Below are 18,289 nucleotides of genomic sequence, written 5' to 3'. Positions count from 1 at the left end.
AGATAACTGTTCACTACTTGACCCTAAGTTTTTAAAACCAATGACACTGTGCATTACCTTGAATCCCTATTAAAGTACGGTCAAACAGAAAATCTCCGGAAGGAGGGTTTCCCCTTGCCTAATCATGTTGCTGCTAAGAGGAAAACACAATTTTTAAAAAAATACATGTTTGAGACTTTGCAAGGATTATTGGGTATCCTTCCCCGATGACTTTCCCTCATCCTGTGTACCTCCAGCCTTCCATTCACACTACCCCAGCCCACAATACATGATCCAACAACGGCCTGATTTTGGAAGAATATGCAAAGGGTCCCGGTGTGCAATATCTAACAATGTCAAATCTTCCTCATCAAGGTTCCAACTGCTCTTGAAAAGTGAAGAACCTTGATGAGGAAGATTAGCATGAACAAGAATTAAGACCAAACCCTTTGCCTTTTCTCCCGAGACCAGGTCGTGGTGAGATCATGTAGTATGCGCTGGGCCTCAAAACTCACACATCTTTCAGGTTAACAGTGCGCCACATCTCCCTCTTTTTCTGCTCTGCTCCTCTAGGGTTGTCTCAATACCATTCATGAGCCGATGATGCAGAAGGTAATCTGCATTTGAAGCCACCAAAAGCTCTCCTGTATCATGCTTGTCACCTAAAACTGATCAGACTCAACCAAAAGGTTAGGCACTGCATGGATGATGCAGATTTCAAGGAACCAACATAGTAAAAGAGTCACGTAAAAACGCATTTGCCCCCTTTTTGCCCAATATTTGGTTCCCTAAAGTATGTGGCTCTAAACTAAACTAAACTATATTATAAAAAAAAATACACAGTACCCACCCCCACCCAAAAATGAAGAGAGAAAAAAAACTCATCTTCCTCTCTGTCCCCATCCCCCGACTCCCTCCCTTTCCTCCTCTCTCCGTCTAAGTCCCTCATCCCCACCCCTCTCCTCTCCCTCTCCGTCCCCAATCCCCCGATCCCCTCCCTCCCCTCTTCTCTCCGTCTCAGTCGCCCACCCGATCCCCCTCTCCTCTCCCTCTCTGTCTCCCAGATCCCCTCCCTCCCCAATCTACTCTCCCCTTCTTTCACCTTTCCCCTCCCACTTCCCTCTCACCCCCTTTCCTCTCTCTCACCCTCCCCCTCCAACTGAAAATTTCGCGAATTTTTCCACATCCACAAGGCAGGAATAATTTTCCGCGCGTTCTTTGCAGTCTTTTTGAAACAAAGTTGGCGAAAATCGGGCATAAGTTGTAATGTGACTCATTTGGTGAATCAGATTGGTTTGGGCGACATTGAAACGCGACCCAAGAGCTTGGCTTTCTCTATTTACTGTTTCCAACAGTTCTTCAACTTTTTCCATGCGTGTGGCATGAAGGGTGCTGTTTTCTGCATATCTTAGGTTGTTCAGACTCCAGCCAGGACTTCTGTTAACAAACCATCAGTTGCTCTTCTCAATTGATGCAGTATAGAGAGAGGTTGAAATGAGATGGAGATGGTATACACCATTGCCTCCCTCGTCATTGTCCTAGGCATTGTCCTAACCAGTAACCGTCTCCTCTATAATTTAAGTGTGCTTCAATCATAAAGATCTTCATGAGCTGAATCAAATGGCATGGGATTCCCCATCGTCTATGTAGTCATGTCTCATCAAGCCTGCATAGGGATAAGATGGGATGGGGCAGTGTACAGTATCACTTGAATCACTTCACTCCCGGGTAAAATCAGCCACTGACTCCTCTGCCAATGCAAAGATATGCTTGCTTCCACCATGTATGAGCTGGATCAAAATGACATTGTCTCACTAATCTCATCGTTTAGTGTGCCGGATGCTTGCAAAATCATCACGGGCTCCACAGCCTCTCCGAATCTAGCTTAATCTTTGTAGGAAGCTCAGGTTCAAGTAAGAAGCCTAGCCCCCCCCCCCCCCCCCCCATTGAATTATGTAGCAAATACTTCCTTGTATGGTGAATAAAGACAATAGTCTGGTAGTTCATGCATTCAACCACATTACACAATCTTTGGCAGAGTGCTGAGGTTTTTCATTCTCTCCGGCCAGGATGTTGAGTGCTAAATCATTGCAGGATGTCCCTGATCACTATGTCATGCAATGTATGTATTATCTGTATTCCGTATTAAGCAGTCTTTCTTAGAACTCATTCCGGTAGGGCGTCAATACCAGGGTCTCCTGCCAAGCTGCATGTACTATCAACTTGAGATGTATACTCTAGGTGCCATCTATCGGGCTTTGACGATCATACTGTTTTTCATCCCTCAGACTCTAGCATTCTCTGTCGGCAGTACTTCCACGCTTCGAGGCTGTCGTATTTTCAGAGATGTGACTATGCTGAACTTTACAACGGTCCATTTACATTCATTATGAACAATTCAGTGAGGCTGCTTAAAAGAGTGTCCATACATTTCATATGCCAGTTCTGATGTTTTCCCTGAGGATTTGTCCCACCATCGGCTCTTATATGCAGGGTATCATCACAAAGAGAGGGTCTAAACTGGTTTGGTAGTCTGTTCCTAGTCCCTCACTCAGTCGGCTCTATATGTAGGATGTCATCACAAGGAAAGAGTTCAAATTGATTTGGTTGTCTGTCCCTAGTCCCTTACTCAGTCGGCTCTATGTGGTGGCGTGCATCACAAGGAAAGAGGTCAAATTGATTTGGTTGTCCGTTCCCAGTTCCTCACTCAGTCGGCTCTATGTGGCGTGTCATTACAAGGAAAGAGGCCAAACTGGTTTGGTTGTTGGGCCGTATTCCCTCATTCAGTCGGCTCTATATGGCGTGTCATCAAAAGGAAAAGGTTTAAACGGGTTTTGTTGTCCGTTCCTAGTTCCTCACTCGATTGGCTCTTATTGGTTTGGTTGTCCGTTCCTAATTCCTCACTCAGTCGGCTCTATGTGGCGTGCATCACAAGAAAAGAGTTCAAATTGATTTGGTTGTCTGTCCCTAGTCCCTCACTCAGTCGGCTCTATGTGGCGTGTCATCACAAGTAAAGAGGTCAAATTGGTTTGGTTGTCCGTTCCTAATTCCTCACTCAGTCGGCTCTATGTGGCGTGTCATCACAAAGAGAGAGTCTAAACTGGTTTAGTTGTCTGTCCCTAGTTCCTCACTCGATCGGCCAAGAGGTGTGGTTGTCTGTTCCTAGTCCCTCACTCAGTCGGCTCTATGTGGCGTGCATCACAAGGAAAAAGTCTAAACGGGTTTGGTTGTCCGTTCCTAATCCCTCACTCGATCGGTCGGCTCTATGTTGGATGTCATCACAAGGAAAGAGGTGAAATTGGTTTGGTCATCTGTCCCTATAGTCCCCCACTCAGTCGGCTCTATGTGGCGTGTCATAACGAGGAAAGAGGCCAAATTGGTTTGGTTGTCTGTCCCTAGTCCCTCACTCAGTCGGCTCTATGTGGCGTGCATCACAAGGAAAACGTCTAAACGGGTTTGGTTGTCCGTTCCTAATCCCTCACTCAGTCGGCTCTATGTTGGATGTCATCACAAGGAAAGAGGCCAAATTGGTTTGGTTGTCCGTTCCTAGTTCCCCAATCAGTCGGCTCTATGTGGCGTGTCATAACGAGGAAAGAGGCCAAATTGGTTTGGTTGTCTGTCCCTAGTCCCTCAATCGATCGGCTCTATGTAGAATGTCATCACAAGGAAAGAGGCCAAATTGGTGTGGTTGTCTGTCCCTAGTCCCTCACTCAGTCGGCTCTATGTGGCGTGCATCACAAGGAAAAAGTCTATACGGGTTGGGTTGTCCGTTCCTAATCCCTCACTTGGTCGGCTCTATGTTGGATGTCATCACAAGGAAAGAGGTGAAATTGGTTTGGTTGTCTGTCCCTAGTCCCTCACTCAGTCGGCACTATGTAGGATGTCATCACAAGGAAAAGGTCTAAACGGGTTTGGTTGTCCGTTCCTAGTTCTTCACTCGGTTGGCTCTATGTAGGATGTCATCACAAGGAAAGAGGTAAAATTTGTTGTGTTGTCCATTCCTAGTTCCTAACTCAGTCGGCTCTATGACGGTGGCGTGTCATCACAAAGAGAGAGTCTAAACTGGTTTAGTTGTCTGTCCCTAGTCCCTCACGCAGTTGGCTCTATGTAGGATGTCATCACAAGGAAAAGGTCTAAACGGGTTTGCTTGTCCGTTCCTAGTTCCTCACTCGATCGGCTCTATGTGGCGTGTCATAACGAGGAAAGAGGCCAAATTGGTTTGGTTGTCTGTCCCTAGTCCCTCACTCGATCGGCTCTATGTAGAATGTCATCAGTGGGTAAGAAATTCTCCCACACTTTTCTTAGAGAGACGATTAGTAAGCATGTAAATAGGGACTTTTAGATTTGCACGAAGACAAAGGTGGATTGCTACGATCAACGTCCTTTTAATGCACTGTCTTTAATGGACGTCACACGTATCAGTCCACGCAAATCTAAAAGTCTCTAATGATGGACCTGAGGACAACGAACCAGGCAGTCATTTATTCACTCCGGACATTAATAGACTTGTTTACTGAGCCGTAGATTTTGAAAGCTATTATATGTCGCACAGGCAACCAATGCATATTGAGTCCAAGAGGTTGTGTGTGAGTCCGAAGTGAAAACACAAGCCTTGCGGCACTGCTAGTCAAAGTCTTCCAGCTCGAAGACATGCCGCTGACACTATAATGATCTTAAGTCATAATTGCCTCAATGACCATTTATAATCAACTCTGATTATTAAGCACGTCGCTGGCTGTACTGTTCACGGTATTGCAGTATCAATTATGACACAAGGTGTGCTCAAAATTGGCCAGACATATACAACAACAAAAAATTAACAGGCGTGGCCCATCAATGCGTTTCATCTAGAATACAACAACAAAAGGGGAGAAAATAAATCTAGACCATATCCATAAAGAAGCCAGCAAACAGAAAGGATATTACATCAATAAGACTCGCGAAGTTAAGGACACGGCAGGCCCGCCTTCTCTCCTTTTAAAAAGCCAACGGGAATACCCTAAATATATACACACCATGCACAAAGGGAATGAATCTAGGACATTCTCTCAAAGCATACAAATATAAATATCTAATCATTAAAACCACTAGGATATTGAAGGGTGAAACCGACCCGCGCCCCCTCCTGCATGAAGAATCTAACTGACATACTATAAGTAACTTACGCAAACAAGCCATCCCTTTAAAGTATGAATACCTCCCCTCCCACCTTACATCAGTCCACAAAGCCCCAAAATCCTAACTAATGTATGTAGAATACCATTTGGGAAATTTGACAATGTACAGCCATGCCGAAAATTGTCATGTTAGACCAATCATGACAGAAAGGATGTATTCTACATATTTTGGACCAACCCTTTAAAAAACCTTAAAATTAATGGCAAATGCTTTTAAACGTGACTTTCTTACTACCTTGATTCCATGAAATCTGCTTCTCATCCATCCAGTGTCGAAACCTGATGTTTGAGTCATCACAGTTCAGGTGACAAGCATGATCCAGGAGAACAGTTGATGGTTCCAAACACAGATTCCCTTCTACACCATCTTCCCATGAAATGGCAGGAGACGCCCCTGGAGGTTGGGAACAAGAAGAGAAAAATGTTTAGCCTGCTAACCCATGGATGTATGAGAGTGATATGCAGTGCGAATAAGGGGATGACCAGAGGTCAACATCCAAGAGGGTTTAGCCGGGGGAGAAAGAACCAGCGAAGCTCCGATTAAGAAAGTGAGGGGGAGGGGTAGAGAAATCTGATGTTAAAAGATCGTCATCGGGTTGCCTACTTCAGTTACTGGTGCACAATAATATTGCATCCCAAAGAAAGACTAAAGCACAGGAATAGATTAACCGAGAAGCCATGGACATGATATATCCCATCTCAAAACACAAGATTAGTGCTATTTTAGCCATGGCATTTCTCGTCGCATAAGGTGTGTTGTGCAAACTTGAACATTAATGGCCAAAGTGGCCAGCCCCCAGAACCTACTATATTTAAGACATATTTAAAAATGTATAAATAACTTCTGCTACTGGAGCCAGAAGCTAACATAATGTTTGACGTTTTAATGGATTTTTATTAAATTGCAACAGTAGTTACCTATAATAAAGTGCAAAACACTTTTATCAAAGGTCGCAGAAAAAAGAAAAAGTATTTTAGAATAAGAAATATGCGTATTGCTCATTTTTTACCATTACGAGTACATCCACCTGTATCATTCCAATGATAATGTATACTACGAAAAAGTTTCTACCGTTTTGATGTCTGTTTTTTTTTTGGGGGGGGGTGGCAGTTTAACATTTACAAATGGGAAACTGAAAATTAGATATATGACCAAAGACATAGAATAACATTTTGGTTAGAAAGCCAACTTCCTGAAATTAAATTTTTGCCTTAATTGCAACAAGCACGTATCACCATTTGTATTTGAAGTAAGCAACCCTATGACTTGATATGAAACAAACATGAAAGAAAAATGCCTTTCAGAAAGACCTGCAAAGAAAACAAGCCTCCATTATCATTACGTTTTCCAGTGCAAAGTCCCAAATGTATATTATATCTGACTAATCAACCATGTACAGAGATGTTTGACCTTTAATCTTTAATAGAGATTGAGGAGGAGGGGTAACTACTGGATACCAAAGTGTGAAAACAAGACAATATGTGTCATTTCATTCCCAGGCCTGTAAACTGCCCCTAGATTAGGAATCAGGAGTTTCAGGAGTTTCAGGAGTTTCAGGAGTATTCTATCAAGGACTCTTCCCGCTCTCTCTAGCCAGAAGGAGCAAATTTAACGCCCTGCACTAAAGCCTCGATCAGATACCCGCGGCGGTTCTTTTATGACGCCGTAAGGTGCAATACGCTTCACAGTTCTGTATCTTATTAGACAGAGCTAAGTGAATTCATGAATCTGCGGAAATTTTGATATTGCGTCCATTATTAATCGATGAAGAATTCTAGCATCTTGTATAACAAATCAAAGGTTTTATAAGAGATAAAAAAATGTTCAAAAATAATTCTTGGTCCTATCAATGTACTTTTTTAATTTTGAAAACAAATCAAAGTGTAAAAAGGGGGTATGTAACGCACGTAAAGCGTATAAGTCAAAATAATTAGTTTTTCTTGTATATAACAGAATGTTGATAATTTATTTCAAAACTATCAAGATCTTTTTCTTTATGATCCTGAAATGAATTTATATACAATTTGACTTGTTCAACATATATATAAACAATGAAAATGACTGCTTGAAAAACACATAGTCTATAATTATATTCTCATTTTCACAAAATTATTATTTTTTTTTAAATCGAAATCTACTGAAATTAATTCCCAGGTTGAATCTTTGCCTGAATGATGAATGACATGCCCCAGCCTGCCCCCAGCATGTGAAGATTTTATTCAGATGGCTTGGGCCCCTCCTTCAATCAAGCCCAAACCCCTAATCATTCCCCTATGATCGGACCAGCCATCCTCCACCTAGGTTATTAGAGCTAAGACCATCACAGTGACTACATTGACTACGACTGAAACAAGGACATGTGAAGCTATGCCTGTCGAATATCAGCACTGTAAACAGTGCACATACTAAGCAAGCACTTGCCTCACAAATCTTTATTTCAATAGATCATACGCTCACAAACATGACCATCATCAGCGGGGATTTGACATCGTTCTCTGCTTGTTCTCCGGCTCTAGGGGTGTCTCTGCCATTCCATGATCCGGTGGTAGAGAGGGGAACCTGCTTTTGAAGTCACCAGCGGCACTCAAGAATCATGCTTGTCACCTTAACTGATCAGACTCAAACAAAAGGTTAGGCACGGCATGGATGGTACAAATTTCAATGAACCAACGAGATAAGAAAGTCATGTGTAAAAGCATTTGCAACCCTTTCCCGTTTTACTCCCGAATTTACTGCTGTAAAAATTCTACCCTATAACATAAAAATAAAACGGGCTCACTTTTCTGATCCGTACAATAGCCCTCCCCCCGGAAATACCCTCACCACTCTCTCCCCTCCTTCCCCTTCCCCTATTCCCATCTCTCACCCCTTCCCGCCCCCAATAGAAAGAATGACATTACTTCAAAACGTTTGGAAACCTACAGTACCAAGCCATCGTAAAGTATGAAACTTGAGTAATACTAAAGGGGACAAAGAAAATGGGACACAAGCATTGTGAAATGCATGCCTCTACAAACAGGATGGAAGGGGCCAATAATATATGTGGTGTATACGCAATCCATGGAGCACTATGACTATTTCCAGAGATGAAGTGAATCATTCAAAAGGCTTACATCCCAAAATATAAATGATAAAAGGTAAACTATGTTCACACGAACAAAATAATACATAAAGACATTGTAGTGTCATTGAATATACGAAAAACTATGCAAAGGTCTACAGAAAGAAAACAAAAATAAAAACAAACAAACAAACCAGTGTATAATTGAGCGTGCTGTTCACCTATAGTTTAAGGGTAGAGCTGAGTATGCTCATCATTCACAGCTCACCATCCCCCAGCCAGGAACTACTGTATCTACACTATCGAACCTCATGACCGATTACATAGAATAAAATCCGGAAATCATGCAAAAGACGAACATGGTATACAATAGGGATACCCATTGAAAATATACACGATCAAACAATACAGACATGGTATTTCTGGTGTCTGTTTGTAGGAAAACCTGTGCATGAGACTTGGTCCCCCTTGATTTGGTGGGGCCAAAAAATAATAGTTTCTGACAGAACAAAACTCCACATGAATAAATGAAACAAAGCAACTGATTGGGCGAGCCGTTGAGCTGTCACGAGCATGAAGAGAATGACATGATGACACATAGCAAGCACCTTAAACTACAAACTAGCCCTACCGGGGAAAAAAAGAAGGAAAAGATCTTGCTGTACCGTTCTCCAGCAATTTAAGGTACGAGACCGGCTAGAACATCATTCACAGGTGCTCTAGTAAGACAGGTTATACCCTATTTACTAGTTACAGCTAGCCCATGTATCATCCAACCTGATCTTCCATAACTCTCAAGGCACCCACAACTATCCATCACCCTGCACGTCGCTGGCTGTACTGTCTACGGCATTACAGTAACAATTGCGAGACAAGAAGTACTCAAAATTGGCCAGACTAAAAACTAACTAAACTAAATTCTGGTGAGCCTTTCGATTATTTTGTGAACAGTCATTACCTGACAAAACTAACCTCTTCACCAAAAATAGCAAGTGACTGGGTGCGCTGTTCACTTATAGTTTAGGGGGCGGGGCCCGGTAGGCTCATTCCTCACAGGACACCGCCTCCCATCAAATGATTAACTACCCTATATTCTAGTTAGCCTTACAGCAATAAAAATATAACTAAGTTTATGACAGAAAAAAACTCTACATAAAAAAAATAAAAAGCAACTACAGTTTCAGGGGTGGGGCCCGGTAGGCTCATTGTTCACAGGTCACCGTCTCCCAACTAAGAGTTAACTACTCTAAACTTTAATAAGCTCTACAGAAAAAGAAGAAAAATAAAGTTTCTTACAGAACAAGGCTCTACATACAGTACATGAGAGAGGAAAAGAAATAAAGCTACTGCCTGGGCGTGCTATTCACCTACAGTTTAAGGAGCGGGGCCAGGTAGGCTTATTATTCACAGGTCATCATCGCCTCTCAGCCAGTAATTAACTACCCTATATTCTAAGTAGTCTTACAAGAACAAAAAACTAAAAAAGTTTCTGACAGATAAAAACTCCACATGAATAAATGAAACAAAGCAACTGATTGGGCGAGCCGTTGAGCCGTCACGAGCATGAAGATAATGGCATGATGACACATAGCAAGCACCTTAAACTACGAACTAGCCCTACCGTGAGAAAAAAGAAGGAGACAAAAGAAGGAAAAATGCCTGATCTTGCTGCACCGTTCTCCAGCAATTTAAGGTACGAGACCGGCTAGAACATCATTCACAGGTGCTCTAGTAAGACAGGTTATACCCTATTTACTTGTTACAGCTAGCCCATGTATCATCCAACCTGATATCCAATAACTCTCAAGGCACCCACAACTATCCATCACCCTGCACGTCGCTGGCTGTACTGTCTACGGCATTACAGTAACAATTGCTAGACAAGAAGTACTCAAAATTGGCCAGACTAAAAACTAACTAAACTAAATTCTGGTGAGCCTTTCGATTATTTTGTGAACAGTCAGCACCTGACAAAACTAACCTCTTCACCAAAATAGCAAGTGACTGGGTGCGCTGTTCACCTATACAGTTTAGGGGACGGGCCCTGAAGGCTCATTCTTCACAGGACACCGCCTCCTATCAAATGATTAACTACCCTATATTCTAGTTAGCCTTACAGCAATAAAAAGGCAAATTAAGTTCCTGACAGAACGAAACTCTACATAAATAAAAATATACAAAAAAGCAAATACAGTGTAAGGGGCGGGGCCCGGTAGGCTCATTATTCACAGGTCACCGTCTCCCAACTAAGAGTTAACTACTCTAAACTTTAAATAGCCCTTCAGAAAGAGAAGAAAAATAAAGTTTCTTACAGAACAAGGCTCTACATACATGAGAGAGGAAAAGAAATAAAGCTACTGCCTGGGCGTGCTATTCACCTACAGTTTAAGGAGCGGGGCCAGGTAGGCTCATTTTTCACAGGTCACCGCCTCTCAGCCAGTAATTAACTACCCTATATTCTAAGCAGGCTTACAAGAACAAAAACTAAAAAAGTTTCTGACATAAAAAAACTCCACATGAATAAATGAAACAAAGCAACTGATTGGGCGAGTCGTTGAGCCGTCACGAGCATGAAGAGAATGGCATGATGACACATAGCAAGCACCTTAAACTACGAACTAGCCCTACCGTGAGAAAAAAGAAGGAAACAAAAAAGAAGGAAACAAAAGAAGGAAAAAATGCCTGATCTTGCTGCACCGTTCTCCAGCAATTTAAGGTACGAGACCGGCTAGAACATCATTCACAGGTGCTCTAGTAAGACAGGTTATACCCTATTTACTAGTTACAGCTAGCCCATGTATCATCCAACCTGATCTCCCATAACTCTCAAGGCACCCACAACTATCCATCACCCTGCACGTCGCTGGCTGTACTGTCTACGGCATTACAGTAACAATTGCGAGACAAGAAGTACTCAAGATTGGCCAGACTAAAAACCAACTAAACTAAATTCTGGTGAGCCTTTCGATTATTTTGTGAACAGTCAGTACCTGATGAAACTAACCTCTTCACCAAAATAGCAAGTGACTGGGTGCGCTGTTCACCTATACAGTTTAGGGGACGGGCCCTGAAGGCTCATTCTTCACAGGACACCGCCTCCTATCAAATGATTAACTACCCTATATTCTAGTAAGCCTTACAGCAATAAAAAAGCAAATTAAGTTCCTGACAGAACGAAACTCTACATAAATAAAAATATACAAAAAAGCAAATACAGTGTAAGGGGCGGGGCCCGGTAGGCTCATTATTCACAGGTCACCGTCTCCCAACTAAGAGTTAACTACTCTAAACTTTAAATAGCCCTTCAGAAAGAGAAGAAAAATAAAGTTTCTTACAGAACAAGGCTCTACATACATGAGAGAGGAAAAGAAATAAAGCTACTGCCTGGGCGTGCTATTCACCTACAGTTTAAGGAGCGGGGCCAGGTAGGCTCATTTTTCACAGGTCACCGCCTCTCAGCCAGTAATTAACTACCCTATATTCTAAGCAGGCTTACAAGAACAAAAAACTAAAAAAGTTTCTGACATAAAAAAACTCCACATGAATAAATGAAACAAAGCAACTGATTGGGCGAGTCGTTGAGCCGTCACGAGCATGAAGAGAATGGCATGATGACACATAGCAAGCACCTTAAACTACGAACTAGCCCTACCGTGAGAAAAAAGAAGGAAACAAAAAAGAAGGAAACAAAAGAAGGAAAAAATGCCTGATCTTGCTGCACCGTTCTCCAGCAATTTAAGGTACGAGACCGGCTAGAACATCATTCACAGGTGCTCTAGTAAGACAGGTTATACCCTATTTACTAGTTACAGCTAGCCCATGTATCATCCAACCTGATCTCCCATAACTCTCAAGGCACCCACAACTATCCATCACCCTGCACGTCGCTGGCTGTACTGTCTACGGCATTACAGTAACAATTGCGAGACAAGAAGTACTCAAGATTGGCCAGACTAAAAACCAACTAAACTAAATTCTGGTGAGCCTTTCGATTATTTTGTGAACAGTCAGTACCTGATGAAACTAACCTCTTCACCAAAATAGCAAGTGACTGGGTGCGCTGTTCACCTATACAGTTTAGGGGACGGGCCCTGAAGGCTCATTCTTCACAGGACACCGCCTCCTATCAAATGATTAACTACCCTATATTCTAGTAAGCCTTACAGCAATAAAAAAGCAAATTAAGTTCCTGACAGAACGAAACTCTACATAAATAAAAATATACAAAAAAGCAAATACAGTGTAAGGGGCGGGGCCCGGTAGGCTCATTATTCACAGGTCACCGTCTCACAACTAAGAGTTAACTACTCTAAACTTTAAATAGCCCTTCAGAAAGAGAAGAAAAATAAAGTTTCTTACAGAACAAGGCTCTACATACAGTACATGAGAGAGGAAAAGAAATAAAACTACTGCCTGGGCGTGCTATTCACCTACAGTTTAAGGAGCGGGGCCAGGTAGGCTCATTTTTCACAGGTCACCGCCTCTCAGCCAATAATTAACTACCCTATGTTCTAAGCAGGCTTACAAGAACAAAAAATAAAAAAGTTTCTGACAGAAAAAAACTCCACATGAATAAATGAAACAAAGCAACTGATTGGGCGAGCCGTTGAGCCGTCACGAGCATGAAGAGAATGGCATGATGACACATAGCAAGCACCTTAAACTACGAACTAGCCCTACCGTGAGAAAAAAGAAGGAAACAAAAAAGAAGGAAACAAAAGAAGGAAGAAATGCCTGATCTTGCTGCACCGTTCTCCAGCAATTTAAGGTACGAGACCGGCTAGAACATCATTCACAGGTGCTCTAGTAAGACAGGTTATACCCTATTTACTAGTTACAGCTAGCCCATGTATCATCCAACCTGATCTTCCATAACTCTCAAGGCACCCACAACTATCCATCACCCTGCACGTCGCTGGCTGTACTGTCTACGGCATTACAGTAACAATTGCGAGACAAGAAGTACTCAAAATTGGCCAGACTAAAAACCAACTAAACTAAATTCTGGTGAGCCTTTCGATTATTTTGTGAACAGTCAGTACCTGATGAAACTAACCTCTTCACCAAAATAGCAAGTGACTGGGTGCGCTGTTCACCTATACAGTTTAGGGGACGGGGCCCGGAAGGCTCATTCTTCACAGGACACCGCCTCCTATCAAATGATTAACTACCCTATATTCTAGTTAGCCTTACAGCAATAAAAAAGCAAATTAAGTTCCTGACAGAACGAAACTCTACATAAATAAAAATATACAAAAAAGCAAATACAGTGTAAGGGGCGGGGCCCGGTAGGCTCACTATTCACAGGTCACCGTCTCCCAACTAAGAGTTAACTACTCTAAACTTTAAATAGCCCTTCAGAAAGAGAAAAAAAATAAAGTTTCTTACAGAACAAGGCTCTACATACAGTACATGAGAGAGGAAAAGAAATAAAACTACTGCCTGGGCGTGCTATTCACCTACAGTTTAAGGAGCGGGGCCAGGTAGGCTCATTTTTCACAGGTCACCGCCTCTCAGCCAATAATTAACTACCCTATGTTCTAAGCAGGCTTACAAGAACAAAAAATAAAAAAGTTTCTGACAGAAAAAAACTCCACATGAATAAATGAAACAAAGCAACTGATTGGGCGAGCCGTTGAGCCGTCACGAGCATGAAGAGAATGGCATGATGACACATAGCAAGCACCTTAAACTACGAACTAGCCCTACCGTGAGAAAAAAGAAGGAAACAAAAAAGAAGGAAACAAAAGAAGGAAGAAATGCCTGATCTTGCTGCACCGTTCTCCAGCAATTTAAGGTACGAGACCGGCTAGAACATCATTCACAGGTGCTCTAGTAAGACAGGTTATACCCTATTTACTAGTTACAGCTAGCCCATGTATCATCCAACCTGATCTTCCATAACTCTCAAGGCACCCACAACTATCCATCACCCTGCACGTCGCTGGCTGTACTGTCTACGGCATTACAGTAACAATTGCGAGACAAGAAGTACTCAAAATTGGCCAGACTAAAAACCAACTAAACTAAATTCTGGTGAGCCTTTCGATTATTTTGTGAACAGTCAGTACCTGATGAAACTAACCTCTTCACCAAAATAGCAAGTGACTGGGTGCGCTGTTCACCTATACAGTTTAGGGGACGGGGCCCGGTAGGCTCATTCTTCACAGGACACCGCCTCCTATCAAATGATTAACTACCCTATATTCTAGTTAGCCTTACAGCAATAAAAAAGCAAATTAAGTTCCTGACAGAACGAAACTCTACATAAATAAAAATATACAAAAAAGCAAATACAGTGTAAGGGGCGGGGCCCGGTAGGCTCACTATTCACAGGTCACCGTCTCCCAACTAAGAGTTAACTACTCTAAACTTTAAATAGCCCTTCAGAAAGAGAAGAAAAATAAAGTTTCTTACAGAACAAGGCTCTACATACAGTACATGAGAGAGGAAAGAAATAAAGCTACTGCCTGGGCGTGCTATTCACCTACAGTTTAAGGAGCGGGGCCACGTAGGCTCATTTTTCACAGGTCACCGCCTCTCAGCCAGTAATTAACTACCCTATTTTCTAAGCAGGCTTACAAGAACAAAAAATAAAAAAGTTTCGGACAGAAAAAAACTCCACATGAATAAATGAAACAAAGCAACTGATTGGGCGAGCCGTTGAGCCATCACGAGCATGAAGAGAATGGCATGATGACACATAGCAAGCACCTTAAACTACGAACTAGCCCTACCGTGAGAAAAAAAAAGGAAAACAAAAAAGAAGGAAACAAAAGAAGGGAAAATGCCTGATCTTGCTGCACCGTTCTCCAGCAATTTAAGGTACGAGACCGGCTAGAACATCATTCACAGGTGCTCTAGTAAGTCAGGTTATACCCTATTTACTAGTTACAGCTAGCCCATGTATCATCCAACCTGATATCCAATAACTCTCAAGGCACCCACAACTATCCATCACCCTGCACGTCGCGGGCTGTACTGTCTACGGCATTACAGTAACAATTGCTAGACAAGAAGTACTCAAAATTGGCCAGACTAAAAACTAACTAAACTAAATTCTGGTGAGCCTTTCGATTATTTTGTGAACAGTCAGCACCTGACAAAACTAACCTCTTCACCAAAATAGCAAGTGACTGGGTGCGCTGTTCACCTATACAGTTTAGGGGACGGGCCCTGAAGGCTCATTCTTCACAGGACACCGCCTCCTATCAAATGATTAACTACCCTATATTCTAGTTAGCCTTACAGCAATAAAAAAAGCAAATTAAGTTCCTGACAGAACGAAACTCTACATAAATAAAAATATACAAAAAAGCAAATACAGTGTAAGGGGCGGGGCCCGGTAGGCTCATTATTCACAGGTCACCGTCTCCCAACTAAGAGTTAACTACTCTAAACTTTAAATAGCCCTTCAGAAAGAGAAGAAAAATAAAGTTTCTTACAGAACAAGGCTCTACATACATGAGAGAGGAAAAGAAATAAAACTACTGCCTGGGCGTGCTATTCACCTACAGTTTAAGGAGCGGGGCCACGTAGGCTCATTTTTCACAGGTCACCGCCTCTCAGCCAGTAATTAATTACCCTATATTCTAAGCAGGCTTACAAGAACAAAAAATAAAAAAGTTTCTGACAGAAAAAAACTCCACATGAATAAATGAAACAAAGCAACTGATTGGGCGAGCCGTTGAGCCATCACGAGCATGAAGAGAATGGCATGATGACACATAGCAAGCACCTTAAACTACGAACTAGCCCTACCGTGAGAAAAAAGAAGGAAACAAAAAAGAAGGAAACAAAAGAAGGAAGAAATGCCTGATCTTGCTGCACCGTTCTCCAGCAATTTAAGGTACGAGACCGGCTAGAACATCATTCACAGGTGCTCTAGTAAGACAGGTTATACCCTATTTACTAGTTACAGCTAGCCCATGTATCATCCAACCTGATCTTCCATAACTCTCAAGGCACCCACAACTATCCATCACCCTGCACGTCGCTGGCTGTACTGTCTACGGCATTACAGTAACAATTGCGAGACAAGAAGTACTCAAAATTGGCCAGACTAAAAACCAACTAAACTAAATTCTGGTGAGCCTTTCGATTATTTTGTGAACAGTCAGTACCTGATGAAACTAACCTCTTCACCAAAATAGCAAGTGACTGGGTGCGCTGTTCACCTATACAGTTTAGGGGACGGGGCCCGGTAGGCTCATTCTTCACAGGACACCGCCTCCTATCAAATGATTAACTACCCTATATTCTAGTTAGCCTTACAGCAATAAAAAAGCAAATTAAGTTCCTGACAGAACGAAACTCTACATAAATAAAAATATACAAAAAAGCAAATACAGTGTAAGGGGCGGGGCCCGGTAGGCTCACTATTCACAGGTCACCGTCTCCCAACTAAGAGTTAACTACTCTAAACTTTAAATAGCCCTTCAGAAAGAGAAGAAAAATAAAGTTTCTTACAGAACAAGGCTCTACATACAGTACATGAGAGAGGAAAAGAAATAAAGCTACTGCCTGGGCGTGCTATTCACCTACAGTTTAAGGAGCGGGGCCACGTAGGCTCATTTTTCACAGGTCACCGCCTCTCAGCCAGTAATTAACTACCCTATTTTCTAAGCAGGCTTACAAGAACAAAAAATAAAAAAGTTTCGGACAGAAAAAAACTCCACATGAATAAATGAAACAAAGCAACTGATTGGGCGAGCCGTTGAGCCATCACGAGCATGAAGAGAATGGCATGATGACACATAGCAAGCACCTTAAACTACGAACTAGCCCTACCGTGAGAAAAAAAAAGAAAACAAATAAGAAGGAAACAAAAGAAGGAAAATGCCTGATCTTGCTGCACCGTTCTCCAGCAATTTAAGGTACGAGACCGGCTAGAACATCATTCACAGGTGCTCTAGTAAGACAGGTTATACCCTATTTACTAGTTACAGCTAGCCCATGTATCATCCAACCTGATATCCATAACTCTCAAGGCACCCACAACTATCCATCACCCTGCACGTCGCTGGCTGTACTGTCTACGGCATTACAGTAACAATTGCGAGACAAGAAGTACTCAAAATTGGCCAGACTAAAAACTAACTAAACTAAATTCTGGTGAGCCTTTCGATTATTTTGTGAACAGTCAGCACCTGACAAAACTAACCTCTTCACCAAAATAGCAAGTGACTGGGTGCGCTGTTCACCTATACAGTTTAGGGGACGGGCCCTGAAGGCTCATTCTTCACAGGACACCGCCTCCTATCAAATGATTAACTACCCTATATTCTAGTTAGCCTTACAGCAATAAAAAAGCAAATTAAGTTCCTGACAGAACGAAACTCTACATAAATAAAAAATATACAAAAAAGCAAATACAGTGTAAGGGGCGGGGCCCGGTAGGCTCATTATTCACAGGTCACCGTCTCCCAACTAAGAGTTAACTACTCTAAACTTTAAATAGCCCTTCAGAAAGAGAAGAAAAATAAAGTTTCTTACAGAACAAGGCTCTACATACATGAGAGAGGAAAAGAAATAAAACTACTGCCTGGGCGTGCTATTCACCTACAGTTTAAGGAGCGGGGCCACGTAGGCTCATTTTTCACAGGTCACCGCCTCTCAGCCAGTAATTAACTACCCTATATTCTAAGCAGGCTTACAAGAACAAAAAATAAAAAAGTTTCTGACAGAAAAAAACTCCACATGAATAAATGAAACAAAGCAACTGATTGGGCGAGCCGTTGAGCCATCACGAGCATGAAGAGAATGGCATGATGACACATAGCAAGCACCTTAAACTACGAACTAGCCCTACCGTGAGAAAAAAGAAGGAAACAAAAAAGAAGGAAACAAAAGAAGGAAGAAATGCCTGATCTTGCTGCACCGTTCTCCAGCAATTTAAGGTACGAGACCGGCTAGAACATCATTCACAGGTGCTCTAGTAAGACAGGTTATACCCTATTTACTAGTTACAGCTAGCCCATGTATCATCCAACCTGATCTTCCATAACTCTCAAGGCACCCACAACTATCCATCACCCTGCACGTCGCTGGCTGTACTGTCTACGGCATTAC

This window comes from Strongylocentrotus purpuratus, unplaced genomic scaffold, assembly GCF_000002235.5.
Source record: "Strongylocentrotus purpuratus isolate Spur 01 unplaced genomic scaffold, Spur_5.0 spur5_scaffold_13, whole genome shotgun sequence".
NCBI classification, from domain to species: Eukaryota; Metazoa; Echinodermata; class Echinoidea; order Camarodonta; family Strongylocentrotidae; genus Strongylocentrotus; species Strongylocentrotus purpuratus.
Note: the sequence above shows the minus strand (reverse complement) of the source record.